At 42.1% G+C, this 28,000-nt stretch overlaps 1 protein-coding gene across 1 annotated transcript in view; it reads right to left on the reverse strand.

Moving 5' to 3' along the window:
• Positions 1-28,000, reverse strand: part of tshz2 (teashirt zinc finger homeobox 2) — a 96,797-nt gene that overhangs the window by 55,177 nt on the left and 13,620 nt on the right. The gene's annotated exons all lie outside the window — the stretch shown is intronic.

Below are 28,000 nucleotides of genomic sequence, written 5' to 3' on the forward strand. Positions count from 1 at the left end.
CTGTTATGGGAAGGAGCATTAAAATCACAACTTGGTTCTATTTTTTTGTCCATATGAATGTTAAATACATCAGCTGAGGAATTTAACTGATTTAAAAATGTGGCTTTTCAAATTTAAAACAATAGGTTTCACTAAATAAACACGGAGCTGTGACAAAACCATTGCTAATAGCATCATTTAAAAGATATAAACTGTTACTTATAGATTACAGATTGGGCTTTTAAGTGACAAGAAGAACAATATCTACATTCTTGAGCTGAAACGTTTTGCAGACAGTAACACATTTCTCAGACTCACTGAATAAGGTTATCTTGGCTTGAATTACCATATAGTCTTTCAACACATAAAACCACAGATCTCCTTGAAGGAAGCATTAAATTGATGGTGTCTGAGGCTTGATCTCGGTACAGTTTGACTGATTCCTCCTGTGCGTGTCTGTGTCTGTGCATGCGCGTCTCCTCTGGTGGGAAACAATGTGAACTTCATTGACTCCCACATGCACAGAAGGATGACATCAGAAAGAAGTCGTCTCTGTCAGATGCAATAAAGAGACGTCCACAAGTGCGTAGTTCCCCATCCTTCACACTTTGTGTACACCCAACCCACAACATAAATTAGCTATGGTGACTATTCTCAGCCATCCAAGGCAAGGACAGCTGCAGAGAAAAGGAAGCACTGGGGGTGTGCTGCAAGCCAGGTTTCACCGAATTTAAACAGCAAATTCAAATGAGATGTTGCAAAATTCATTTTCTGACAGTAGCCCTTTCCCTTCTGTAACGCACGTCTGTTAATTTTTAACAAAAGGGTTCACAAATACATGAGTCCTTTTGTACAGTTTCCTCAGATGAGATCTATGGCACTGTGAACAAAAGACACTCCTTCAATGACAAGTGCCAAGTACATCAGCCAGTCCTTCTTTTCAAGTAATTCCAACCCTGGCTATTCAGGGTTTGCCCTGTGGCGAGACTGAGCACTTCGTTCTCCAGAAATAGCCATAGCTCATCTTTCACAAGGACTCAGGTCGTCTTATCACAGGGAGAGACATTCATTTGAATTTCCGTCTTTTCAATATGCCTGGCAATCACGATGCCCGGTTAATATTGAGGCTTGGGGAGTTCTTGGTGTTGTTCTCCCCCCAGGCTCTGTGGCAGGCACAAAGGACGTGTAACTTGACATCAAATATCTTATCACATGACTCCATCTGCCAGCAGTGGCACACAGTGGCACCTCAGCAGCTCTCCACCACGATCCACCGTGTGTTTACTCTTTGCTGTACTGATAGCATTCAACACCGTTTGTTCTTAAAAACACATTGGTTTTTGAATGAATATGCTCAAGTACAGATGCTAAAACCAAAATAATGCAATGCCACAGGCTAAACACAAAGACCTGGCTTGTTTCGCCGGCTGTCTGTTTGTCCACAGCGCCTCATGAGATCTGAACGTACGTTTGTTCCCTGTTCATAGCGGAATAGCAAAACTGGCTTAGCACATCTAATTAACACCCGAACACACCTTGACAACTTCTGCATGACACTCACTCAGCTAAAATCTTTTTAGAATAGCGCACACACACAAGCCACACTTCAACTGCAAAGAGAGGCATTTTTCTTGATAAATTTAAGATAAAAGACATGGCACTCATTTTCTCCCATGACATATTTGTTCTTTAACAACAAATCAATGGCTGTGAAAGCTTGGCACCTGAATACAGAACAATGGGGAGATGAAGCGAAGATTGTCTTCATTAGGCACATTAATATTCATAGAAAGTAGAAAATCTGACACCACAGAGGACTTGGTAACCTTTTCTCATATTAGATTTTTTTTCAACTTCTTAACACAATTAAAGTCCAGCAATGACTTAATTAATGCGGCTTTCTGTCAGGCGCTTTAAAGAACTGTCAATTTGGCCCGGGTCTGCCTGTCAGCGGGGAAGAAAGACAGTCATCCCACTCTTACAGGAGACAGTCGGAATCACAGTGCCGGATAAAGTCACATTCTCAGACACCTTGCCAAATTGATTCTTTTAAGGGTTTGCTTGCAGATTACCATTTCTTCGCTCCTGTCTCTTATTCTGCACCAGTCAAATTTGAGGGAAAATCTAAATTCAGTTTTAGACTCTGGCTATTACCATCCTCTCCTATTGTGCTCGTTGCTGCTGATACCCAGTTAAATTATGATTTAAATGAAACATTTCTTGTGTGAGACGGTGTCCTCTGAGCTCTGAATCAATTACCAAGATATCTGGGATAATATGGCGAGGTTAGAGTGCGTTGCCCTTGTGTTTGTGAAGGTTCGTGAATCACCAACATTAGCTCAATTATTCGTTTGCTTACCGCACAGTTTCTTTCACATTACGCATATTCTCTATATGCCCTTATGACAAATACACCAGGAATACATGGGTTTTTTGATGGTGCTGTGAGTTTCTTGGAAAAATCAGCCCTATGTGTGCAGAGCACTGAAGCTGTGTGGAACTAGACGGGTGCATTTCCTTTTTCCAAGTGGAAGCCACAGGCTGTCCAAACAAGATGACAGAGCAAATGGCTGCTGCTAATGACTGATTCACCTCTTGCCTGGGTTTTGATCAAAAATAGCTCCTTCTCCATTCTCCTTCTGAAATGGCAGCGACCAAAATTGAGGTAATGGCCCTTACTTTAGAGGCTGACACAGCTGCAGGATTTGTTATCACTCTGACTGAGATTAGTCTCACTTTACAATAGGTGAGCTGAGATACTGAAGAAGCCCTGAATTATTAGAAACAGTGCAACCAAAACAGAAATGAAATATGCACGTTGTTGCTGTTTTGCAGGGCTCTTTTAGGAACTCCTCCTACGGCCTACCAAATATAATCTTTGAGTGGTGTGTATTTAATACTGAGAGAGAAATGCAGTCAAAATCTGATTTGAACATTCATTTTCTCATCTATCCACTAGGTGCGCCCGGTGGGGATTCATACACTGCGATTCTCTGTATTAATGAACCAATACCTGTGATCATTCTGCAGGAGGTGTAACTGGCTTGGCAGGTGTGCTGCCACTGGGAAACAGATTAAAATAGTCAGGGTTCCTTTCAAGGCTTGTACAGAAAACAATGAAGGCTTCACAAGGTAATCATGCCATTATATGAGACGGAGGGACTAATTGGAATTATACTAGAACAGGCAGGGAGCTCATTAAAACCTTGAGCACTACCTCATGATAAACAGTCACTTTAAGGGCTGGCACTAATATGATGAGGCAAAGTCTTTATTTCTCACTTTCCAACGAACACATCTGATGTTTAAGCTCCTTACACTCACTCAGCAGGTATCGCATGGAATGTAAGACTCCTTAATTGCCACTGGAAATTAGTAGCGTGGTTATGTGGAGAGCTTTTGTCATCATGCAGAAACAGAGTGAGATCTCTCACAGTCTGTTTCATGTTGAATTCCTGTGCTACAGCCTCACTGTGCTTTTCATACTTCATGTTAAGATATTTTGTCATCTGCTCTTCAAAATTCATGTTGTTACTACAAATTGAACTGTGTCAATATATTAAGTGTTAAACTTTGCTCATTATAATCCTATAAAACCCCACCAATACAGAATCATAATAATACAGTGAGCTGGTTATGGACTCTGACAACCTGTGATTAAAATCAGACTCATTTTGCTTGATGAGAAATTGGCTTTACCCAAAATAACTTTATATCCCCCTGCTATCCAACCACAGTTCATTAGCTCCATCTTTCTCAGGCAGGATTCTTTGTGCCATTTTGACTGTATTCAAATCTCTTTAATGCCATCTCATGTTTAAAGACTGGCCATAAATCCCATATCAGTTCTTAATGACCACTGCCGGCCAGCCGGTAATATGTCATTGTTCGCAGGCGATCACCCAGCGGGGAATAGACCATGCCAGTCTTTGTAATTGCACACCCAGAAAGATTTATATTGCCATTATGCACACCCATAAGAAATAATTCAAACATATCATTGAAAAAAAAACCTGCCTGCACATTGCTGATCCCCAAATCGGCACTGAGCATCTAGCTGGTATAATACTGCCTCTGCTAACACCACTTTACTGTCTCACAGTAAAGATGTCTTCAATGCTCATATTCCATATGTCTGTTTATTAGCGATACTGCTTCCCCTTCTGCGGGGTGCATAGGGAGAGTATGCAGAGGCTCTATAGGAAAACGCAAGGTGTCATATAACTGCTGGAGCACTACAGTGGCTATGTGGCTGGAACAGTCCCTGTATATCAATCAGCCGCTGCAGTATGCATCCTAAACAAACTCCTCCATGTACACTCTGCTCCTGCTTTTTTTTTTTTTTTCCTAAGCGCCTGCAATCCTTGGATGGCTTGGAGGTGTGGTGATTGAAGACGCAGTTAGCTGAACTCCCCAAGTGTGCCGCAGCAGCTTTGTTGTGCAGCATGTCCTGGTTCCTCCTGAGAGGGGGAGGCAGGTGTAAGCTGACGCAGGTTTGATCACCTTGGTGAAGGTGGACCTAGGTGGCTGCTCCACGTCCGCAGGGAGGACGGCGGCAGCCGGCTACAGGAGGAGTGTTTGACTTGGGCTAATGAATTGCCTGGTTGAATAGAATTACATCATGCCTGTTTTCTTTAAAAGACTTTGACAGGTACTCTAATATGCTGGTTGACGTGATAATTTATACTATGACAACGCATGAGGGAACAGATAGAAAATCTAGCTGCAGATTGATAAAATGATACGCAGCATGTTTCTTCCTGAACAGTTCATCTGAAGTGTTGTGCTTTACTTGATATATTCTGAAATGTAAGGACATCTACAGCTATTAACAGCAGAACAATGGTGGCCTCTATTTGTTCTCTTTGTCCCTGGTTAGAGGGTCGGAGAAGCAGAGGGGGAAGTTGAAGTGCCCTGTTGAAGTCAGCCATCAAAAGCAGGCCAGTCATGCAGACTCCTGTTTCAGAGTCTACTGAGGCCGCTCCCAGGGACTCTTTGTTCCTTTTCAACCAGACTGCTGCTGTCTCCGCGTTCAGGGGGCTCACTCACCAGTGACAGGCAGTCAGATCATACCCCCACAATCAAATACAGTTTTATTAGATCTGTCTTGCAGAGCGGCACTCCACTGCAAAAACATGTTTTGTTCTCTTTAACCTATTCCACCGGGGACACAAACCAACAGTGACACTGTCATTTGTGAGCACTGCAGTATGACTCCCTTGTGGTACAAATGTCAGATTATACCGTGCAGTACTAGTTATCCTCCCTAAATATAGCCTCTCTGGTATCATAGCCTGTCGCAAGAAATTCATGGCTTCACACACATGGCCTTTAGTGGAACCCCAGACGCTGTCACAAACCTTAAGAAGTCGCCAGAATGAGACTAATTGTAAATTTATATCTGTCTGCAAACTCTCCATGTAATTCTGAGAAGAGAGGCACCTGCCCCCAGCTTGATCCTGAAATGTGATGTGTAATGTGCACTATAAAACTGATTTATGCTGGCATTTAAGTGGCGTATTAGATTTAAATAGGCACATGTATTTGGAGTGATGACGGTTTGGATACTGGTCACTGGCACTATTACACGGAGGTTAAATTAAACAGGATTAAAGTCCCGCAAAACATATGTTTTAACCACTTCCCTATTTTGTGAGATGGGCTCCAAAACAACACTATTTTGTGCCCATGTTGGGCCAGATGTGCTCCTGTCACACATTTGTCTGTTTCTTTTGTCTTCCCATTTGTCTGATCAGAGGGAACATTAGGCGCATCGTGATGTCACATACTTCTATGTGCCAATGAGGTTTAAACAAAATCCGCCTGATCTTTGTCAGGTCATTGCCGGTCTGATCAAACATGCCCAGACAGCCCTGTTGAAGCAGATTAGCTGAATTTTCCAACAAGCCCTCCAACCTATACGACCCATATGGCCGTTTGTCCCCTCCCTCTCATATGACCCATAGAGGTGCTTCCTTATATACTGATCCTATTGTAGCGGGTGGAATTCCAACAACATACATCACACTACCAAGCTCTATGGCCTCTGTCGTCATGGAAACTGACATAAACACAACGGCTAGCTAGGGGAAAACTGTCATACTTTTTCCAGATTATGAAAGTTTCACTACACAAACTGCTTGGTTACATTTAGGAATGAAACCACAAGCCACACCCAAGATTTGAACCCCACTCACCTGAGAGAAAGGCCTGTGTTTCAGGTACCGAGCCACCACACCCTCAATCTTTAAAGCATTTTGTGGCTTCATATACTACGTCATGTTATTTGCTCCTTTCATCATAATTGGTCAACAAACGCTACAATAAGTAATAGTAGTTTTAGTCCAGCTTTTCTCAGTTACACATTTGCCTCCTTTTAGACTTCTAAGTGTTTGCCTACACCCGTTGCCATCTTTGTGTTTAACAGTAACCACAGGTACGTGTCCTTCTTCTATCACAAGATTAGTGGAAACAACCCCGTCTGCTTGTTCACACATGTCACTCTGGTCCGCACTAGTACAACAGATGGACTCTCCTCAGCAAATCTAGTTTTCCTTTCCAACTGTTGGCTGTTTGAGCCACTGTGCACGTTCACTGTGCATCGTTCAGCTCACCTGGCAGTACCACAGATACCGGTGCTCTCCACTGCAGAGCAGTTATTCAATTGCTTCTTCACTAAAATACTGCTCATTGTCTGGGTTTAGCTAGAAAGAAGAAGCTAAAACACTGGCTAACGCTGCAAATATCTAAAGAAATAATCACAGGAGAAGGAAATATTAATGTCACACCCACAGCAAGTTTAGCTTCTCATAAGAACCACAATAGTTCTTTAGTCCAGTCGTCCTTTATATTTAGTTCAATATTTATTTTTATTCTTTCACAAAAACGTAATTATTTCTTTATAGTTCTCACTTCAATGGTTAGTTTTAGAAAAAATGAGACGTTTCAGGGAAAAAGGCTTTTTTTTTCATTATTTTCATCAATTAACAATGACCTGAAGTTTTTTTAAACTTTGATTGTTGCTTATGTAGTAATGAAATTTCTAACACTGCTGGAAGATTAAACCATTACAAGGAGCAGCATCCGATATGGAAAATAAAAAGAGCTGTTAATGGTCTGAATGTGAGGTGAATCAAAACCAGTCGTCACTGTAACACGATCATCATCGCTTCTCAAAGAGCGCCTTGTTTTTGTCTCGCACACGACTTAGTACAACTCACAGGCGTTTCATTTTGTTTTCAAGGGAGAGAGTTACACAAAACAGCAGGTGAGGTCACAACAAGCAGGTGAACAATAACACTAGGAAACAGCAGCTGCTACTTTCACGTTCACGTCATATGACCAGCAGATCGAGTCACGGCCCGGCACGACAGACAGGCATGTCATACACTGGTAGGAACAGGAGGGTGTCAGATATTTATATGACAGTTCACTCTGAATTTTTAATGGTCATTTGCTCTTCAGAGAATGCAGATCAGTTTTATCTCACACTTTGGACTTCATACAAAAAGACATCTTCGTTTTGTGAGTAATAAATAAGAAACAAAAAGTGTTTGCCACTTTTTGTGTGGAATGTTCATACAAATCTTTTTATTATCACTATTTAAAATTTTACTAACAAGATTCAAAGCAGCATAAAGCATTTTTTTCCTCTTTAGACGTTAGGCCCTATAAATAATCAAGGCTTTCCCCGATCCCTCCGAGTAATTATCTGTGATCTCTGACAGCCACAGGCAGCAGCAAACTGACAGGCCTCCAAGAGGGAGATGTTGTGTAAATTTTATGAGTGACAAAGCAGATTAGACGAGTGACTCTGTACATGAAACCTTGACCTCCTTGGAGCTGTGCATCCAGGAGACAAGGTGCCCATGGTCTCAGTTCAGTCTATTCATTTTGTGCTAAGTTTCAATTCAACAAGAGAAACGTGTTGAGAATTGTGAACAAAGTTGCAGAAAAGTAAATTCGATTTGTGAGATAGATATTACATAAAGACAGTGATTAGACAACAGTGAACTCTTGTCAGCAAACTTGCATTTCTTGTGCATGTAAGGAATCTCAAACAATGAGCATATCACCTCCCGAGGTGCTTTTACATCCGTCTGTTGTCATATTTTGGCAGATGGTTGGGGTATTGTGTTGAATTTGAGGCAAAGCAATAGTTTTCCACTGATACAGTGACTGTAGAGAGGCACTCATCAGTTAAATAGCAACCTGCCTCACTCCTACTGTGAGCCGCTGCCGTCGGACCAGCCCTAAGCATTCTTTGCTCCGGTTTTCCATTGATGCTCTTTCATATAGTGAGTCTGCTCAGAGAGGCTTTGTTCCCCATAATTACAGAGCCAGTGATTTCAGCACATATGTATGTTTTGCCTCAAGCTCTGTGATTGTCAAAGAGATTTGATGGAGGCGTCAAGCACATGAGTGGCGGAGAACATGGACCTGCCATCACACCCTTGTGTTTACCCAGAGTGTCAGAGGGCTGATGTCACCCTGAGAGAGAACAGAAGAGGCGGGCCTCGGTGGATTCCTCCACGTCTCTCTCCATCTGTCTGTCTGTCTGTCTGTCTCTCTGGACATGTTGTGGGAAGCGATGATAACAGGGCGGCATGTGGAGTTCAGATCTCCCCGGCCATCGTGCATGGCTCACACTGTTCAAACAGGTTCCATGCGGGTTTGTGTCTTGTCTTGTCAAGCGGCTGACATTCTGATTTAATCAACATCCACGCCTGCCAGATGAATTAGATCACTATCAAAAATGCACAGGGAGCGCCACGTCCCTCACTTGTCAGAACCAAGCTCATCTGCTCATTTATTTTTTACATCCTCCATGAGAGGGGGAATTGTAGCAACTGTGTGGGCTTAAGGGGGTCTGTCCTTGTGCTGTGTAAAACTTGGATGAGCTCCCGGGACTTCCATCACTTTATCTCCAACTCGCATCATATTGAAAACATGTGATGGTGGTCTGCAGAGGAAAAACAAACAACATTCCTTGCTCCTCTCTTCTGAACATCCGACTACAATGCAGTCTCCGTGGAACATGAATCCACTAATATGTTTTAATTTTCACTGTGTCTAGTTCCTAATAAATCTAAAGATCCAGGCACTCCATGAAGATACTGAGACATTCTTTGTTTTTATTTGATGAATGGCTCAGACGTGTATGTTGATTATGATTTCCATGGAACGCCGCACCTATTACTCCTTGTTTTGTCGTTTGCTGTGATGATTAAAATAAATGGGGAGGTTGAGTGCATGCTGGCGAAGCAACAGTCTGCTGAAAGGACTGATGTTGTGCTCACTTGATAGTATCCACGCCAAACTGCTCATTCCCTGAAAGGAGATCATTTCCGGAAGTATGTACTTTGTGAGAAAATGCTTTCTTTTGTGTGTATCACTGAACTCGGGCTTTTTCATTGGATTCACTACTTTGTTTAATATCTGAGAAGAGTACCAGTCAGTGCTGGGGCCTGAAAGGATATTGAATTGATGGCCATTGAACAACTATATATCAAAGTGATAGTCAAGACAAGGAAATGACAACAATCCATTTCATTTCAAGTTTAACAGAATTACTGAGCTTGATGTTGCCCGTGCATTATTGCAGGACATAGAGGACTGTATAGCAACGGTTCAGTGGGCTCCTAATGTGAGTGTATGTTGCATGAATTATCAGTGGGAGGACGGCTGCGGTTTAGCTGAGCTGAAGAGATTCAGATTGAGATGTCCACTCACGCCTCACCGGTTTGATATTTCCATCATCGACAGCAAAGGAGACTCTGACAGTTGGGCTGCACAAAGCCAGCTGTTTTCATGGTTTGAAGCGCCCCGAACGTGCACACAAGTTGAAGGATTGGTAGGAGATTATTAACCAAAGTGACACCCAGAACACAGGCAGCCGCAGTTGGAACTCACTGGGTCTCTCTCGCTGTCCCCAGCTTCCTCACGCTCTCATTTTGGAGCTGAAGCAAACAGCTCCAGCATGTTTGTGTCAAAGGTTCCAAGTTGAAAAGTGTGGTAAGGTAGGAGGAACACTAAAAATGGATAAACACACATCTTAGGAAAAGCAAGGAACACGGTGGGATAATAAAGACATCACATGATTCAAGAATAAAAAGATTAATCAGATATTAGACCTGGGATTGGTCTGATAGACCGAAAGGACTTTATTAAATCATAACTCTGCTCATGTCTGGCCTCCATTTACAGTGCACTGCATATCACAACGGGCAAAACACTACCCATTACACTGTAGTTAGCTTATTATGACATTTTGGTAATAAAAAAACTATTTTAAAAAGTGTTGTTGTTTTGTCACTACTTCAACTCTGATGTGTTTGGAGTATAAATCTGTGTATGAATTTGTGCATGTGTTTACTAATAGTGGTGTAGTGGTGCCTGACCATTCACCCCTATGTTACAGGCAGAACTGTGAAGACCCTCATGAGACGTCAAAGCAAACACAAAGTTCTCTCTCCTTCACTTTGGTCTGTGGTGAAAAGCGAGACTTCTGAGTTTGTGCTGAGACTGCAGTCTGTTGCATGAAACGACTGAAGTGATTCTATGCTAAAGAGAGTTACGCCCCGTACTTCACCCATTTTTATCACCTACTCATCCCTCAGGAATTCTGGATGAACAAACATATACTTCATAGGTAACACATTCTCCATGAGGTGTAGCCACAAGGAAGGTGACCAGAGAGCCATTTTAACAACAGGAAGAGAAATAGTCTGTAAAAATGCAATAAACTACTTGTACAACTCAAATCCATTTCATGTAACCTCTTGGATGTTCACGTTATCCCAAAGTAAAGAAGCCTTTTTCTTTTTTTTCCGCATTCAGCATCACACCTATCAATCAAAAAACTATTAAAATATACTCCACTTCCATTGCAGATGATAAAATAAAAAGAAATTGCTTCTATTTCTGCAACATTTCGTTGTCTGCTGCCTGTAAGGCAAGTGCATTAATGGAACTCTTGACCATATACAAAAAGCAAGTTTCACTAAAATAATCAAACATTCCCCACATTATGGTTTTGAAATGGGGATGAGGATACAGACGAATACACCTGGATGTTGCTGACTGAGTAGTTTGATGTTTTGATATTGCTTTGCTGTTGTTAAAATAGTTCTCAGGTAAACTTTATTACGACTACCACCGGCTTCCACTCCGAAGCTCCTGATAATACAGATAAAAATATTTGGTGTTATTTGGGTTGTGACTACATCCACAATAAACAGGTGCAGGGCAGTTATGACACGCAAAATGTTTCTTGTACTTTATCTACACTCGAGCTTTTCTAAACATTCAAACCGTAAGGATGTTTGTGCTGCTCCATTCAATAGCTTTACAAATATGACTATATAAATATGCAGATTTTATAGTTAACACACTTCAAAATGAGCTGATGGGTAGCTTTGTGATCAAAGTGGCTTCCCAAACTAAAACAAAGCTCAAGTATTTGCTTTGCTTTATGAAATACAAATAAAATGAATAAAAAATTCTTATTAGTGGCCTGGACCCCAAAGGGTTACAGCTGTAATATCTATGGTTGCTGCACCGCCAAAAAAAAAAAAACAAAAACAAAAAATGATGCCAGCATGTTTTCTTACTTTATCTATCAAGGCACCAGCTCTCATCAGATATTTAATGATTTCTCTAACCTTCCTCTTCTATTTATTCAACTACTACTGGGTATTATTAGGTGTCAGTTGAATAATAGCTGATGTAAAGCAGCTGCTGCTTCATTGTTCCCAGGTCAAACTTGGGTCATTCCACTCTGTGATCTGAAAAATGTAACAATCTTCAGTGATGCCTCATACATGCATTAAAAAAAAGGTATTTGTTGCTCAGCATTCTTCTCAGGCCTGTGTACGGGAGTGAAAACACAATATCGTTTTGGAAGATGCTCACATTCATCTTTGAATGAGCCTCTCTACCTAACCTTCACTTTGAGGCACCTCACAGAAAAGAAAGAAAGGAGGAAAAAAGATCCCGAGGTTTAGGAAGAAATGAAACCCCCAGCGCTGCTCACTCATCTAAGAAACATTAAATGTACGGTTTGTTTACCCGCATGTGCACTTATGAATCCCAGGGGTGCTGCAACCTGTGTATAACTCACCCTTAGGGCCTTGGAGTATTTTTCACTATGAAATGAAATTTTATAGCATGCAAGATTAGCCGACACTAATGCAAGGTCAAAAATAATAGAATCAATAGGCAGGCCTGGCGATGTTAACATTTACAGAAAATAATGGGCTGAAAAACGCTGCTGAAAACAGAATGAAATGAGTCTCTGCAGAATTCTTATTGATGGCTTTTCATTATTTCTAATAATTTGACTTTCTTTTGTGTGCTGTTGCCAGGGGTATGGCCCTTGTTGTGCTGCGGATAATAAAGACATCACATGATTCAAGAATAAAAAGATTAATCAGATATTAGACCTGGGATTGGTCTGATAGACCGAAAGGACTTTATTAAATCATAACTCTGCTCATGTCTTTTGTCACTACTTGAACTCTGATGTGTTTGGAGTATAAATCTGTGTATGAATTTGTGCATGTGTTTACTAATAATCTGTAGTGGTGCCTGACCATTCACCCCTATGTTACAGGCAGAACTGTGAAGACCCTCGTGAGACGTCAAAGCAAACACAAAGTTCTCTCTCCTTCACTTTGGTCTGTGGTGAAAAGCGAGACTTCTGAGTTTGTGCTGAGACTGCAGTCTGTTGCGTGAAACGACTGAAGTGATTCTATGCTAAAGAGAGTTACGCCCCGTACTTCACCCATTTTTATCACCTACTCATCCCTCAGGAATTCTGGATGAACAAACATATACTTCATAGGTAACACATTCTCCATGAGGTGTAGCCACAAGGAAGGTGACCAGAGAGCCATTTTAACAACAGGAAGAGAAATAGTCTGTAAAAATGCAATAAACTACTTGTACAACTCAAATCCATTTCATGTAACCTCTTGGATGTTCACGTTATCCCAAAGTAAAGAAGCCTTTTTCTTTTTTTTCCGCATTCAGCATCACACCTATCAATCAAAAAACTATTAAAATATACTCCACTTCCATTGCAGATGATAAAATAAAAAGAAATTGCTTCTATTTCTGCAACATTTCGTTGTCTGCTGCCTGTAAGGCAAGTGCATTAATGGAACTCTTGACCATATACAAAAAGCAAGTTTCACTAAAATAATCAAACATTCCCCACATTATGGTTTTGAAATGGGGATGAGGATACAGACGAATACACCTGGATGTTGCTGACTGAGTAGTTTGATGTTTTGATATTGCTTTGCTGTTGTTAAAATAGTTCTCAGGTAAACTTTATTACGACTACCACCGGCTTCCACTCCGAAGCTCCTGATAATACAGATAAAAATATTTGGTGTTATTTGGGTTGTGACTACATCCACAATAAACAGGTGCAGGGCAGTTATGACACGCAAAATGTTTCTTGTACTTTATCTACACTAGAGCTTTTCTAAACATTCAAACCGTAAGGATGTTTGTGCTGCTCCATTCAATAGCTTTACAAATATGACTATATGAATATGCAGATTTTATAGTTAACACACTTCAAAATGAGCTGATGGGTAGCTTTGTGATCAAAGTGGCTTCCCAAACTAAAACAAAGCTCAAGTATTTGCTTTGCTTTATGAAATACAAATAAAATGAATAAAAAATTCTTATTAGTGGCCTGGACCCCAAAGGGTTACAGCTGTAATATCTATGGTTGCTGCACCGCCAAAACAAAAAAAACAAAAACAAAAAATGATGCCAGCATGTTTTCTTACTTTATCTATCAAGGCACCAGCTCTCATCAGATATTTAATGATTTCTCTAACCTTCCTCTTCTATTTATTCAACTACTACTGGGTATTATTAGGTGTCAGTTGAATAATAGCTGATGTAAAGCAGCTGCTGCTTCATTGTTCCCAGGTCAAACTTGGGTCATTCCACTCTGTGATCTGAAAAATGTAACAATCTTCAGTGATGCCTCATACATGCATTAAAAAAAAGGTATTTGTTGCTCAGCATTCTTCTCAGGCCTGTGTACGGGAGTGAAAACACAATATCGTTTTGGAAGATGCTCACATTCATCTTTGAATGAGCCTCTCTACCTAACCTTCACTTTGAGGCACCTCACAGAAAAGAAAGAAAGGAGGAAAAAAGATCCCGAGGTTTAGGAAGAAATGAAACCCCCAGCGCTGCTCACTCATCTAAGAAACATTAAATGTACGGTTTGTTTACCCGCATGTGCACTTATGAATCCCAGGGGTGCTGCAACCTGTGTATAACTCACCCTTAGGGCCTTGGAGTATTTTTCACTATGAAATGAAATTTTATAGCATGCAAGATTAGCCGACACTAATGCAAGGTCAAAAATAATAGAATCAATAGGCAGGCCTGGCGATGTTAACATTTACAGAAAATAATGGGCTGAAAAACGCTGCTGAAAACAGAATGAAATGAGTCTCTGCAGAATTCTTATTGATGGCTTTTCATTATTTCTAATAATTTGACTTTCTTTTGTGTGCTGTTGCCAGGGGTATGGCCCTTGTTGTGCTGCTAAGGTTTATCTCTGCATGCGCAGGTGTTTGTGTGTGTGTGCGCTTGCGTTCATGTAAGTGTGTAGGCGTGCGTTTGTGCTTTTATGTGCACACGCGCTTGTTTTATAGTATATAATAAACAGCTATTTTCTGCCAAAGTCTTTCAGCTGCTGATCAGATCTCCAACTGCAGTGCAGCAATGGAAGCTTGAAAGGTGAATCGCGGTGGATCGGCCAACTTTGTAGATTTGTGCCTCGTCTCAAATTCAGAAATGTTTCAAAATGCAGGATGTTTATTGCGTCTGACAACACTCGCTCTGACATCAGATGAAGTGTCCAAGATAAACCCAAACGAGTGTTCCCCGTGACCCCATGTTTTATAGCCTATTTGAGTATTTGCAGTATCTGCAGCTAATTCAAGTGTGATTACAGTGGGGTCTGAGATCCCTCTCCAATATAACCCCACTCAGTGCTATTGTCTTCCTCTCAGACTAATGAAAATAATGGTTATGAATGTTTTTGGTGCACTTTGATTGTCACATCAACTGTTTTTATTGCTGTCATTATGGTTTAACATCGCACTGTTAATTCTGTTAATTAAAAAGCTGATTGCTTTTGCCAGTCTGTGATCTCCATTTGGCGAGTCCATATGGTAGAGATTGCTTGTTGTAAATTTCAATGAAGTCTTATCAGAGCATCGCTATGTATAATCAAGCAGTACAAGTGCTTGAATTGCCTAGAAACCCCCATCATCCTCCCTTGCAACTCCTGTCCACAACTTCAGTGAAACTACCATCTTCTTTAAACAGCTTCCATTTGAAATCATTACAGAGATTACAGGGTCACTGTTTGTTAGCAAAGCGAGCACATTTAAATGCTCACAGTACAGTACACAGTATGTGATATAGATCAGAAACATTACAGTGTCTTAAATGACCACACTAAATGAAATACTGCAGTAATTTATTCAAGATACCAACTGACAGCTCACAGATTAAGGAAGCTAAAAGCAATGAGGTGTACTGTGGTGTACTTCACGCACCAAGTAGTAGCCAAGCTCCGTGGCAGTCATCAGTAACACTAACATATACAGCGGCTTCAGAAAGTATGCACAGCGTAGATTTCACTTTAAATGGACAGAACGACCATTTTCAGCCCTTTATTAAAAATCAAGAAATGAAATCTATCACTTTCATCTCCAAGAAAACCAAAGCAAACCTGACCATAGTGTCACAGCAAAAGGTCTGAACACTCACTTTGTCATTTTCCATCCATTATCTATACCACATATACCTGAATGGGGTCACTTGGGGCTGCAGCCAATCCCAGCTGACACTGGGTGAGAGGCGGGGTCCACCCTGGACAGGTCGCCAGTCTATCACAGAGCTGACATGTAGACAAACAACCACACACACCCACACTCACTTCTACGGGCAATTTAGAGTCGCCAGTCAACCTAAGCTGGATGTCTTTGGACTGTGGCAGGAAGCCGGAGTACCTGCGGAGAATCCATGCAGGCACAGGGAGAACATGCAGACTCCACACAAAAAGGTCAGCCTGGGGAACCTTCTTGCTTTGAGGTGACAGCGCTAACCACCACGCCACTGTGCCGCCTTTGTCATCATGTGTTACTGAATGTAGACTGCTGGGCTAAATGGCAGTTTTATCTCTCTAAAATAAAATCTATAAAAAAGCGTGCCAAAGGCGAAGCGCTCTGGATACTTTCTGAAACCACTGTTCATACTCCAACTTCACATGCATGTGTGCACTGTCTGTAAAAATCCTGTACACCCAACAGTTGTTCAGACCTCAGAGCCAATGACCTACTTCAGCTGGATTTTGTTTGTTGTCTTCTCTTTTGCTAAACTCAGTCTGAACACACACTCCCTAAAGGACAGGCTCAGTTTGTCCTGGGGTATCAAAATATAAATGTTCACTGTAAAGACAGGGGGCAGGGGGCAGGCAACAAATCAGCTGAGCCATGTTGTTAACGACTTTATGAAAGAATGAAACTAGAAATGCTGCTGATGTATTGTGTGGTGTTACCAGATCAGATGTAGAACTGGGACATGCTGTCGGCTGGATCAAAGCCTTGTTTCCTGGGTCTGTCCATAGAGCAGGTTTGTACACTGAGACGGGAATTAAAATGCCATAAATATGCCATCTCATGTATTTGAAATGCAAAATTCTGAATGTAAAACCCTGTCATCCAGCCTCACGGCCCACCGAACGGCTGTCCATGTTGCCGCCTCCTTGTTCTGACTACACACATCTATATTATAAACATCAGTTCTCATGATTCATAGAGCAAAGTAAAGCATTCTGAATGAGCCACATAGCGCTTGTCACTGCAGCTCTTTGAATCCTTAACAAAGCTTTTGCTAAATAACGTTCTGGTGCGTGTGGAACGCTCGTGTTTACAGAAGAGACGGGGGAGGGTGCGCTCACGGACGCGTCTGCTCCCATCATGCCTGCTCGGCAGCGGACGTCTATCAGTTCAGAAGTCGGCCTCTCACACAAGTCACCCATTCCTCATTTTCATTCCCCTTGACAGGCCCAGGCTCTGTCTCTTCTCAGCAGTATTTACAGCGGTGGAATCTGTTTATGTCACGCAGATGTAAATGTTTAGACTTGATGAACGCTGGCTGAGTTTTTACAGTCCGAAAAAGATGTGCACAGTTTTGAATGTGTGGAGATAGTTCAGCTTAATTTACTGTCATCACTGGGAATGTGAGATCTGTCTCTGACACTGGCTATTGGTTTTAAAGCCTGGTGCCAGGTTTAATGTTTAATAGTGGTCTGTTTGTAGCGCCCAAACTCAGCAGGGCCTTGTTAGGCTCTCATTTGCAAATGCCAGCTGATGTGGAATAAATTAGGCGGTTTATAGTTTGTTTTGTTTCTGATGTTGTTTTTATTTCAGACATGAATAACTTTTTTTTAAAGTACGCTTTTCTACAACCGCAAATCCCAAAATTCGATTCTGTAGAACTGACGTACAACAAAATGAACTGGTGGGTGATGTGTACATGTGTGTCTCAGTGGTTTAAATGTTTTCCATAAGTGAGCCTGATGGTGAACTGGGGCTCCTAGCTGATACTTTGTTGAAAGAGAAGAGGGCCGATAACACCTTTAGGCAGAGCACTGCAGTCTTAATGTGTTAAAGACATTGTCCTAAGCTCTTTTCAGGAGGCCAGCTATTCATCATTTAGGCGGCCGTTAGTTTTAATGAGTCTGTTATCATTCATTTTAGGGCATCCCACCTTTCCTTGACATGGATAGTATTTCTTTTTATATAGGACATAGGATTTATGTCTCCCTCTCCTCTGAGCCTCTCTTCCTCCCTCCCTCCCCTGGCTGTGAGCTGTCAGCTGGATGGCAGTCAGGAGAGGTGCTGTTGCACACTGCCCTCCACCACCCAGCACACCGGGGCTACAGCTCAAACTATAACCTGCCTTTGTGAGATGACTTGTACAATAGAAAACGTGCTCATAATACGTCCTCGTTCTTCTTTAAGCTCTTTAAAGACAGTGTGAAGGAAGGACAGTGTCAAAGTCAGTGCCTTAAACCTGGAAATCACTGACTCCAGACAGCGAGGAGACGCGACCTGCCTCACTGACGCTAACCACTGACCTTTCAGGGTTCAGAGCATTTCTGTAATAGCTGCTGCTGTTTTACATATCTATAAATTCAACACAATTCCAGTGGTGGAAGAAGTACTAAGATTGTTTACTTAAGTAGAAGTGTAAATACCACAGAGTAAGAATATTCTGTTCTAAGATAAAGTCATGCATTCAAAATGTTACTTAAGTAAAAGTATTAGCATCAAAATATACTGTACTTAAAGTACCAAAAGTAACAGTACTCATTATGTAAAATGACACAGTTCACATTGATTTACATCCTATTGTAACTGTAATTACTGATGTTTCATTGTATCATTTAATGCTGTAACGGTAAAGGCCAAGTTAATAACTACCTTATATACTTATAATCTGAAGTACTTTACATACTGCTGGGTAGCCTGTGAATTTTCTACCAAGAATCAATAAAGTCTGATGATTATACTGTATTTTTTTAATTGATTTAATTCTGAAAAGTAATTACTAACTAAATAAGCACAAAGTACAATATTTGTCTCTAGAATGTAGTGAAGTCAAAGTATTAAGTAGCAGAAAACAGAAATACTCAAGTAAAGTACAGATACCTTAAAATTGTACTTAAGTACAGTACTTGAGTAAATGTACTTAGTTACTGTCTATTTTTGCAAAATGCCAGCATTGTGTCACAACATGCATATTGAATGTAATTAAGTAGGTAGAAGTAATATTGGATATTCAGCTTCGCTGGGTGATGCTGCATAGCATTGTAGTGACTGTTTGCTGGCTGATTCTAGGGGCTTTTGTTTTGGTTGGCTTTGTTGCCACAGTGCTGTGTTGAACTCCTGCTGTGTCACGGGTTTTTTCTTGAAGTTGTTATTAATAATCATAATAATAATCACCTTTATTTGGCAAAGTATGTTACACACAAGGAATTTGTTTAGGAACCGAGGCAGCCATTTGCAGCGCCAACTCGACCAATGGCATCGGAGGCAACCTGGGGGTTCAGTGTCTCGGAGCCACTTTAGAGTCGAGCTCTCAGGAAGTGCGAAATTATTTCAGTGGCATGTTAATAATATAAAGTTCTAATAGCAGGAATTTAAAAAAACGGGTGCTGAATTTCAAGATTCGAACTTCCGACCCTCTGATTGGGCGACGACTGCTCTACCCACTGAACCACAGTCATCCCACACTAGCAAGTTTTCCTTCTAATTGTGTAGTCATGTCGCTTTGAGCATAATGTAAGTGTTAACTGTCTGGAGAAACGGTCATTTTCTGGAGCTAACTATTCTACTATTTAAACATTTTAATAGCACAAGCTCACACATTTAAATTAATAAGTATACAAGTTCCGAAACAGAAAAGAAATCGGTATGTTCATTAACAGTTCCAATAAACTTCTATTCAAGCAAGATGGCCTAGATGTCTAAAAGAAAAACTGCCTTGGACCGCTATAGAGCAGTGCTAATCTCCTACCAGTACTTCTCCTGTTGTGGTCGGCAAAGGTGGCGTTCTGATGATGTGTTGCCAGAGCTCACGTTGCCTTGTCTCAACTGATTCTGTCCACAAAATGTGATATCCTGTCTGTGTCATTTTGTTATGTTGTTGTCTTTGTACTGACAAAAGCACACTGAACTAACTTCATGAAAAACTGTGGGCAACTGGACCACGGGCCTGCACTGCAAAACAGTCGACCAAAAGGTCTGACATGCCAGAAATCCATCTGATCGTCCAGGAGCCAGATCAATAGTGGTTCGGGTGCCACAAGCCCGCTCACATGACACGTCAAACGACAACTGACCGGGCTGGAAGTTGGCCCAATTCTAAAATTAGCCAGGGGCGACTGATCTGGGGCTAAAACTGGGCCAAGTCTGTACAGTGTCTGCCCCGCTTTATACAATGTTTATTTGTTGTATTGAAATTCAGCACCCGTTTCTTTAAGTTCCTGCTATTAGAACTTTATATTATTTACATGCCATTGAAATAATTTTGCACCTCCTGAGAGCTCGATTCTAAAGTGGCTCCGAGATAAATGTGTTGCTGCAGTACACCCACTGTGTACACACATCTTGGTCATGCTAGTGTTGGACTTGTGTTTGTATTTTTACCTTACTAACTATTGGTCTGTGGTGCCTGTTCCCTGAAGAGTCAGTTTAGGCCATATGCAGAGCTGGCAACAAACTGCGATGGCAGGTGAAAGAATGTGCACTTGGCATCTTGCTCACTCTCTCAGATGCATACACACACAAACACACACTAAGGACACTGGCTCAACATTTCTTGCTATAACAGAAATGACCCGACAGGTTTTGCGCAGCAAGATGTTTTCTGCTCTACTACACTTCTGGGTGGTGGTTTCAGGATGTCCACTCAGCACCAACACTTTCTCAGTTCCTATGCATCATATGCCACGACTTTATGTTTCTGTGATAGCCTCAACAGATTTCATGTTTTCTTCTTCCCTCATACGAAAACATGCCTTAATCTGCCAGATGCTGCTTACAGTGAAGGCCTTAGATGTGAAGTGGGACAAAGTAACACACTGTTTCACTAGATAGGCAGGGCGCCCTTCATTGAAAGTTACTGCCAGGCAGCCGGGGGTAATACATCACAGCTTTTGTGAGGACAATGCTACGAAGCCGAATCCAAGTACAGATGCATCATAGTTGCACAGTGAGCATTCTGTTACAAATAATGTTGTCATCAATTTTCATCTTTTGTTTAAACATATTAGTCTTTTGGACAAGATAGGTCATATTTCAGCAGGTTGATAAATTTTCTTCCCTCTCCTCTTCACAGAATGTGCACTTAATTAATTACACAACCTTTAATTGGACAGATTATTCCTAATGGTGGTACAGTGCTAAATGTACAAACTCTGAGAGGGCTCACAAGTAATTACTTTAATGCCACTTTCTCGGCTAGCTGTAATCAGTATATTTCAAATAATTAGTATTTTTCATAGGGAAAGGTACAGATACTCTCAAGTAGACAAATTACATTTACATTTGTGTGTTGGAGTTTTTGCAGCTGATCCCTCATCTACTGCATCATTTCCATGTGCTGAGGCTGTACAGTGTTAAGAGGCGTATGATCAGCCCTTGATATTTTACGATATCTGGCAGTATTACCTCCTGTTTAATTACCTCAGTAATGGGCATTGATGTACATGATGGATTTTTACGGAAGCCCGCTTCTTAACTATCGGATGCGGAGACATAAATGATCATCACTGCCGCAGTGGTCTTAAGACATAAATTAATAATTGTGATAGGGGAAGCAGAATACAATTAGCAAATGCATCTGCGGTCAAACTAAAGAAGACAAACATGAGCACAAACATGCTTACATGCTGTCGTATCACTTAAAGTGCTGTGCTGATATCAACTACTCGTTCTATTTCATCTCATTCTTGAGGCAGGTTTAAACAAATAAACACCGGTTTGTTGACTCGAGCAATTCAGGCAAAAAAAGCTTTCTATATATTATCTTAACTAAAGACCACGTTACATCAAAGCACACAGTCTTAATTTACCTGTGTGAGCACTCCTACTCTGCACTGCTGCAGAGGTGGAACAATTTAGGGAGGAAAACAGGGAATGATGGAGCTGTTAAAACTTCTCAGCTTGACTCTGAGTTAAGGAGAGCGCGGCTGAACTAATGGCTGAGGCCTGGATGGAGGGTGCCCAGGCCTCAAAGTCATATAATTCAAGGCATGTACTGTACGTCAGCCTTGCGCTCATTACCATGACTGATCATACTGTCTAGCAGTATCCTGCCCGCCTGGCACCCAGGACCTGCAGGTGGTACTTTATCCAACATCCGCGTCGATTTTTCACAGAAAGATTTGCCTCTGCTGAGCAGTCCGAAATCACCGTTTGGCGAGGAACGCAGAGCAAAAACAATGCACTCAAATGAATAGTTGAACAACTGCATACAGCTTCTGTTTGTCCCAGGTAAAGATAAACCACAAAAACAATGCAGTTGTACTGGGGCACATCAATTTGTTCTTTTATTGTTAGAAGACTATTCTTTTTCAGAGGTAGTGGACAACATAATACCATGAAGTGTATCTGATGCATTTTTTATGAATGTTTTTGTAGTGAGTGGCCAACAAATGTCCAAAAATCCTGCGTCATGGGCCATCATTCTTCTTCCTTCTCCGGCATCGATGGATCTTGTTTTTAGTTTTCCTCTCGCTCTCCCCCTCTGTCTCTTGTCCTTCTCTTTTATTGCTTTGTACAGCAAAGCACCATTACTGATCCCTTCCAAAGCACAAACTAAAAATCTATCCCGTTGTCATTTGCTGCACCGTGCCATCTATCATCGGGGGTGCTTGGCAGCGTCTCCGTACGAGAGAGGAGGTGCTGGAACAGGAGGTAGAGTCAAGGACTTTCACGCGCAACAAAAAACTTGTCACAATTATTTATGGCTCTTGCTGGGACACATAATAGGACACATCAAACTGCTGTTTTTTTGTGTGATGAGCGCCCTCACATCGCTGGCTCCCTTGTCGAAGTGGGTCACAGGCATCTCTTGCCTTACACATACAATTTCCAAGACAATGGCGGAGCACTTGGGGAAGTGACAGTGACAAATACTGGAGCCCCCACGGAAAGCTGGGCAGGCTGTTACATGAGTGATTGCGCCAATAATCATGCGGAGTCGTCACGTGTCTGTGGAGCAGGAGGGAGATGGGCAGCAGGGGTGGCAGGGGGTGGGAAGAGACAGAACAAGAGAGGGGTAGAGAGAGAGAGAGAGTGCACGAGTGTGTGCGTGAACAAGACAGGGAGGAGCTGTGGGAGCAGCAGGCCTGTGTAGAGAAGTGGCTAACAGGTCCTGGCAAATCATTTTTTTATTTCCTTATCATCCATCTCCCACTTCCTCCCCTCAGATGAGTTGCTGCTAAATGACTGTCACTTTGGACGGTGCTGTGATATGTTCTGCTGTAGCACCCGTAATTGGGAGGGGGTCACCAGTGCCTGTTTCTCTATGTGACCTTTCTTAAACTCGGCCGCCCAGGGAATTGGGCAGAGCCTCAGATTAAATTACTTCTCCAGCGCCTCGGCCCTTCACCTTAAGTGCTGGCACTTGGCTCCAGTTCATGGGAAAGAAGCCCCTTGTTCTCGCTTCAGTGCTTCAGGCACCAAGCACAGACTTGCCCAGTTTGCCAGCCTGAGCTAACAGGAGAGAGAGCACCGGCCTGTGCCGCCTGACACTGTACCTACGGATACTGGATCATATTTAAGTACCTCTCGGTGGGACTTCCACAGCTTAACTGCAAGAAATGCTCAGTTCTTTAGCAGGATGCTGTAGGATGCAATGTAATATGCAGGCGAAAGTAATTTCTTTGTTTCTTCTGTTAGATTCTGCTGTTAGTAAACAACAACAAAGAGTTAAATGTGAAATCATCATCTTGCTGTCAACAGTGTACCCCCACCTCCTCCCTCCCGTCACCACTTAAAAAAATGGCACATTGACCTGACACAGCAATGTGAGGAGAGAGGCAGCTATTCACTGCTCTGTTAGATATGATATAATGAGACGCCACCACTCTGAAAGACTGACGGAAGAAAAACACCACCCAACTGTTCTCCAAACATTGTGGGGACATCTAAATAAAAATGTCACATTTTGGCTCGCTATCGTGCAAATTAATGGCATATCTGACTGTAAAATAGACATTATGTGAAATCAAATCATCTCTGAAGACATAAAAATGCTCTGATCAAGTGCTCGTCCTCCCCTTTGAGAGCCTTCAACAGCTCGACTACCTCCTAAATTACTTTGGGTGTCAACAGACAGCTATCTGCAATGAGGGCATGTTTTCCCACATAATGACAACTGATAGCTGGTGTCAGACAGGTTATGCTTTTCAATTTGTGCCTGGCAATAATAACAATTACAGCTCATGCAAGTCCTCATTACCTTACAGTATGAATTCATTTTGCTGTGTGTATATTTCCCAAAACACTCATCTGCACGACCATCATCTAAGACAGGCAGCAGGTAGGACAGCGGGGAATGAAAAGAAAAAGGTAAACTTTGTTGTAGTTGGCCTTTGACTTAGAGAAGAATCGGTTCAGCTAGACCAGCCCCTGGTTCACCATATTGTCCTGGTTTGATGTTCTGTTTACTAACGTAGAGTGTCTTTTCCACCGCCTGGTACCGGCTCAACTCGACTCTACTCACTTTTGGTAGGTGTAGATAGTCCACCCCCCACCCCCAGTGTAGCTGGTTGTTACAACGACGCCACATGACGACACCGTGAAGTCACTGGCCCATGCTGGTGACAGGACAGGCTCAAAGCTGTTATCATTCTCATCTTAGGACTGTTATTATGCCACTATTAAGTTTTCAGAAGTGAAAATAACCATCTTGTCTTTGAACATGTGGTCAATATATCCACGTCATGCCTGTTCAGAAATCTGTTTGCACATAATATACGTGTGTAAACTGAGCAGAGTTTGTCTTTTAACTTTTCAATCTGAAGTGTAAAAATGTCCATGTATAAATCATAGGAGTGAAACTATAATCGCCACAAAGGTTATCTGAAATTCAAGTTTTTTAATAGCAGAGTAACAGAGGTAACGAGTACAGAGATTACACTACTCGCTACTGAGTTTTGGCTGTCTGGTTATTTTCCATCGTCACAAATAGGCACATACTGTAAAATAAAGACCACTACGGCGAGCTAAAGCCCCATCCTGCCCCTCACCAACTGTGTGAGACTTGCTGAAGATTCAGCAGGTGCTGAAATAACAGGAGTTAAATGAAAAGTTGGAGTCTGTGCTACCGCAGTGTTGTGAATGTTGTCAATGGTCCACTCGCTAAGTGTTTCCAAAAATATGTCCAAAAAGTATTTGGTCTTCCTGGAAAAAAATGGACAATTATACACAATTTATATTTCCTTAAAAGAAAATTTAGAAGAATTCATATTTCACTTTCACTTGCACAAATTGGACACACATCTAGCGCTCTCACTGCGCATTTAAACACAACCCCTGACTGGGGGTGTTCATGAGAGATTCTAATAAATTTCTACTGGAACAAGATGGCGGCATCCTCAAAGCCGACCAGATTTCTGACATGCCAGAAATCCATCCGAACACTGAGGAGGTGGATCGATGGTTGTTCGGATGATTAATTGGGTGCCGGGACCCCACTCACGATGTAGGTCAGCACACAGCTGATGAGCCCAAAACTCTACCTGATCCTAAAATTAGTTGGGGGCGAATGAATCGGGCCTAAAATCAAGCTGAATCCCTACAGTACCTGTTTGGCTGACCAATAATCTCACTCTGGACCAGAACCTCTATGACTAGTGGATTCTCACTCTATGAACTCTTGTGGTCGTCCCTACTGGTAATACTGCCAACTCTACCTTAATGTACAAAAGTATAGCTAATGTTCTAAACTGGCAGACCAGCTGTAAAAGTGGGTCATTATAGCAACGGCACATCCATAAACAGTAAAAGATTGTTCAGTTAAGGGTCATTGCTTCTGTCACTGAGCTGCAGCCTCTCATTTTCTCTGCTTGGCATGCAGCCCTGCAAGTTGCTGCCCTCAGTCTGGAGACTGGCTCGGCGTATACAACCAACACAGACATGTCTGGGCTCCATTCAGGGCTCCCTGAGGCCCACCCACTCTGATTTGCTGCTTTCAGTCTATGACATGAGCTAGGGTACTGTCCGTCTGACAGGAATTTCCCTGAAAATGTAATTCCAGGAGAAAAATGAACCTGCTCTTTCCATCTTTCTATTGGTACTTCCAACCACTTCATCCTTCAAATATATACAACTTAGTACAGATGTCGTTCTTTCTCTCATGGCCATAGAGGAAAAGTCAGGGAACTACCGAAGTCAGTAGAATTCATCGTCTTCAGAGCTTGGATGTCTATACAAACATACTAATCCAACCAATAGTGTGTTGAGATATTTCAAACTGGACCAAAGTGGTGGGCCAACCAACCAACTGACAGACCAACATTGCTAACTATGGAGCCGTGCTGCTAGCATGGCGTCGAGGCTACCCAGCAGAAGCCAGCCTTTAAGTACCTGCTTGTGATACTCCACTCCTCCCTGAAAGAGAGATGCGACGTCGCTTTTCGAACATGAATGGGCCAGAGCTGGGGACATGGAGCCGAGCTGTTGCTGCTCTCTATGCCACCCTTCTGTCCACATGCTGTACGGTTCTGGGCCATTGGTTTTTATGATCAGTGTCAGCCCAGAGCAGGAGTAGGAAAAAAGATAGTGGTTCGATAAAAAGGTGCACTGACGCCTTTAACGCTGTGTGTATGATGTGACTGGGGGTCAGTGTCAGTCGGTGAAACAAGTCTTCAAAAGCAGTAATACATGTTTTTGGAAACAATCTAAAATGATTAGGAACCTTCTGAAGTAAATGCTTGAAGTGGTCAGTGCTGCATTTTTGAGGGGATTTAACATCTTTCTCCAACTTATTTCTTAATTCTAGTCAACATTTTTGTGGAGGGATTGCATTTCACTGACATCCATGTGTGTGTCTGCTCCTTCTAAGCACCATCCATGTGTGGCCAGGGTCGCACTTGACAATGATGCGGAGTGATGCTCCCCTCAAAAGCAGAGAGAGCAGGGATCTGTGATGAATCACATCCTATGGAGGGAAAATGTGTTAAATAGTACTTGGACACTGCAGCATGATAATTTTCTATCACAGCAGCCTATAAGTATCTGACAAACCCTATGCTGACTCGGCAGTCTGTTACAAAATGGCAGGCGTGCCCTTTTATCTCGGTACATGTTTCACGGCAATTGGACAATCAGCCACTGCAGTGAAAATCCATAGTATTGATCGGCCTGTATCTTCTCTATAATTCTCCAGCAGGAAATCCCTGATGACAAATTATATCTGCACCAGTTTTTGATTGGTGCTTTGATGTAAGTGATCTCCAAGGGCAGACTGAGGAACTGGTTGAGGCTTTATTAACTGAGTCTAACCTCGCCCTTCCTCGTCTCGCACCTGTGCAAAGCCAGACCTTCTCTCAAAGGGTCAGACTGCGGGCGGCTTCAAGACCGCTTCAGCGATTCTGAATTTACAGCTGCACGTACAGGCCGCCCAGCATCATTACAGACAGCAACGCAGTCGGACTGTTCGGAGGGATAGCTGGCTGTGAAGGTGACTGTCTGCCTCAGGAGTCTAGACTTGAGGAACGCACATACACACAGTGATATGCCAATACGAGCATGGCATAGTAAATCTTGCATCAGATTTTACACAACTTTTTCCTGTTTATTTCCAGATCAGAGGAAAGCTACCGCTGCATTTCATTACAATTTACAACATGGAGACTGTTTTTTGTTTTTTTTACAAGTCTATCCGCAGCCTTTTATTATTCCTTTGTGCCACCGTGTTAAACTTTCAATTTACTGTCAGTGTAAGCGGCCATTTCATTCAGGCAGGTCTGCGCTGTTTTCCCTGCATCTCCCATAATGGTGCTGCTACAGTGAAGCTAGCCATCTCCTCCAATCTGCTGTTTATGAATGTAAAGCAAAGAGGTGGAACAGGCAGCACGAAACAAATTAAATGTGATAGTGTTCTCTACTGATTCTAAACAAATACACATGCTCTTTCTCACTCTCTGCTTTCAGCACTTGATGTGTATAACGAGCCTTATCATTATGCACTATGTACTAGAGGCTTTTTTCCTCAGTTGATAACCCTGACCACAACGCACTACTCAACACACTGGAGTGCACACATCAAGAGGCCTCTTCTAATCCTGCCAGGGTGCTTAGCAGGCATCAAAACTGGCGCAGAACTTTTCTGAAATCCACTGTCATAAATCCAATGATTTTTGAACGGAGAAGGGGGGAGAGAGAGAGAGAAA

This window comes from Monopterus albus, unplaced genomic scaffold (assembly GCF_001952655.1).
Source record: "Monopterus albus unplaced genomic scaffold, M_albus_1.0 scaffold212.1, whole genome shotgun sequence".
Classification (NCBI taxonomy): domain Eukaryota; kingdom Metazoa; phylum Chordata; class Actinopteri; order Synbranchiformes; family Synbranchidae; genus Monopterus; species Monopterus albus.